Source organism: Solanum dulcamara, chromosome 3 (assembly GCF_947179165.1).
Source record: "Solanum dulcamara chromosome 3, daSolDulc1.2, whole genome shotgun sequence".
NCBI lineage: Eukaryota > Viridiplantae > Streptophyta > Magnoliopsida > Solanales > Solanaceae > Solanum > Solanum dulcamara.
The window spans coordinates 65,397,645-65,400,877 of NC_077239.1; the positions used below are offsets into that span (position 1 = coordinate 65,397,645).

Genomic DNA, 3,233 nt, shown 5'->3' on the forward strand with positions numbered 1-3,233 from the left:
TAACTGGTGTGTACCTTCATTCTCGAACACTTCATCGTGTTTGATACTAGGATATCTTCGAATTTTCTATCCAAAGTATATTTTGTATAAGCTGTTATTTTCCTATTTTTGCAATTCCAAGCACCAAATAATATTCTCATTTTCTCCAAAAAGTCAATTATAGGCACCTCTCGTGCTTCAACAAGACATCCATTGATACATTCTGCGATGTTAGAAGTCATCATTCTTCCCCAGTTGAAAGTTGCATAATTCCTTGACCACTTTTTTACTCCGTATTTTTCAAATACTTTGTCACCCGGTGATCAATTGTTTTAACTTTTGCCATTAACTTTTTGAATTCATCTTTTCGGTATGCCTTGCCATCGAGTAGAAGAGATCACTTAGTACAGATTTGCTCCTCCTGTAGTTAGTACAAACATTTTTCCATATATTCCATATGCATGCAAAGTGAGGGATATTGGAAAATACCATGTTTACACTCTTGATTATGCTTTCGTTCCTATATGTTATAATATACATATTGTCCCTCTCACCAAATGCATTTTTGAAGTTCTGGAAAAACTACGTCCGTGATGAATCATTTTTTGTATCAACAACACCATACGCCAATGGAAATATGCAACCTAAAAAATTATTAACAGTGATAACATAGTTATTAAAATTCATCAGATTCACAACAAATGTGTCAACTAAGATGATACACTGTTATTCAATATACAACAGTAACAAAAAGTAATACCTGTCCCATCAAGTATGCTAGCTGATACAAATGTCCCTTTATAAGGTCCATCAAGATGCGCACCATCAACAACAACTATAGGTCGACAAAACTGAAACCCCTTCATCAATGGCCTTAACGCTACGAACAGATACATGAACTCGTTAGTTGGTGACTTGTGCATACTTATGTACGAATTTGGATATAAGGTTTTCAGCATATGTATGTATACAGGCAACTGTCTATATCCATCAGCATGTTTTCTCCTTAACATCTCCAAAGTATGTTCTTTTGAATGCCATACTTGTTGATAGGTAATATCAATTCGATATGTTGCTTTAATATCCTCTCGTATATCATTAGAAGTGTGAATTCTCTTATGATTAACCAATTTAGGTGTCGTGAATGCACTTACAAAAGCCTTTGTAGCATGAACTTTATTGAAAATCCTATCTTTTAGTGCATATGAATGTTCACTATTGAAATATCTCACTTTGAATATATCAGATTTTTTCCAACATGATGTTTTCACTCTCCAACAACAGTCATCTGAATAGCATATTAACACATAACTGTATAATTTTAGGAAAAACAGTTAACATGTATCAGATACAAAGAGATTCATATGTATCTGATACTTCTTATAGCAAGTATTTTAACTGTTGTACCTGATACATACTACTTAGTATGTATCATGAATATAAATCAACAAAATTAACTTTTCAATATCAACAGTACATATGGAACATTTTTTAAGTGACTTAGATACATAATGTTATGATGTATCATGACAGAAAAAATAAAAAAATATTAACATGTATCAGATACACTCATATGTATCTAATACATTCTGACAGCAAGTATTTTAACTGTTGTACCTGATACATACTACTTAGTATATGTATTATGAATATACAATAATAAAATTAATATGTATCAGATACACAGAGATTCATATATATCTGATATATTCTGACAGAAATTATTTTAACTGTTATACCAGATACATACTACTTAGTATGTATCATGAATATACAACAACAAAATTAACATTCCAAAATTAAATTTCCAAAATCAGCAAATGCACGTACCTTTTACTGTCAGATCTTTTAACTTTGAAATTGAATCCATTATCAACTTTGTATTTGGCCATTACATCAACTAGTGTTGCTTTGTCCTTATACAATTGATTCTCCTTCACTTCTGCACCAATTGTATCAGTTATATAGTTCTTCACATCCAATTTCGATATATAACAAGCTGCAGCATTATCAGATTCGTCTAAACCAAAAATTTGTGACTCATACGTGTTTGATTCGGCACAAATAATTACTCCAGATGTAGCGTCGAATGATTGTAACTCACATCTCTTTTTATCAGAAGTTGGTATGCATAGGGGATACTTTACGAATACAAGCTCGTTCTTCTTCAACTTTATATAAAGATTAACACTCATATCAATACGAATAATCATTGGCGACGAGTTACCTTGAATGATGTATCGGATTTTAATATTTTTCACTGATTCATGTATGGTCAATTCAGCAGCGATTGCTGCTTTTAGATTTGAGTAAGATACATTGTCACCCACTACGATTCCATCACTTTTGTATCATTTATAACTCACCTCGGATTGCCAAACTCCAGAATATCTCAGTAGTATCGTGATATTCATCTCGTTTCACGTGATGAAAATTGATTTTTGGTTTAAATTTTTTGCTCACAGTGATGCTCTATTTTTTGAGTTTTTCTTTCTGTACATAACTGTTACTTCTTTTTAACAATTAATTCCATTAATTAGAACGGTAATCGATTAAAGAACCAATCCTAACTTAATTTACGTTACTATCCATAAATAACTCAACAACATTAATTATTCTACAGCAAAATATGATGTATCAACAAAATAAGTAATGTATCAGAAATATGAGAAAAAAAGGAAAATCGGGTAATTTAAAAAAAAAAATGAGGGATATATTGTAATTGCGCTTTTTTATTATGGAATTTAGGTAAAGTTTACAAATAATATCCTTTTGTTGGGCCAATCTACACCAATCATAATCATAATTCTAAGCAAACACACAATTTTATATTACATAGGATTGTGTAAATAATATTTTCTTTAATATTGGATTTTTAAGTCTTTCTATTTTCGTTGTATACCATAATTAGAGTTCTGAATAAATAGTAATTCTATATTACAAGACTTTTAGTGTATAAACATATTTTCTTTATTTTTGGTTTTATCCTCTTTATTCTTTTGTAGTATATCATTCGTTATTAGAGTTCTATATTAACATATAATTCTACCCACATTCCTTAATATGTCTGTAATTTTGGTCTTTTCATCTCATCAACTTTAGTTTGTTAGAGTTTTCATATTGATTTTCATAATGAGGTTCTAATTATGCAATTGATGCAAGCGATATTAATCATTGATATTAGGTTAAAATTTAAATTTAGGTTCTAGGCATATCTATTTTGCTGTCTATTTTGCTTGTGATTCAAACACCAA

The 3,233-nt window shown here is 30.3% G+C and overlaps 1 pseudogene; it reads right to left on the reverse strand.

The window, feature by feature from the left end:
• Window positions 1-561: 561 nt before the first annotated feature.
• On the reverse strand, window positions 562-2,393 carry LOC129883609 (uncharacterized; annotated as a pseudogene).
• Between the last annotated feature and the right edge of the window lie 840 nt (window positions 2,394-3,233).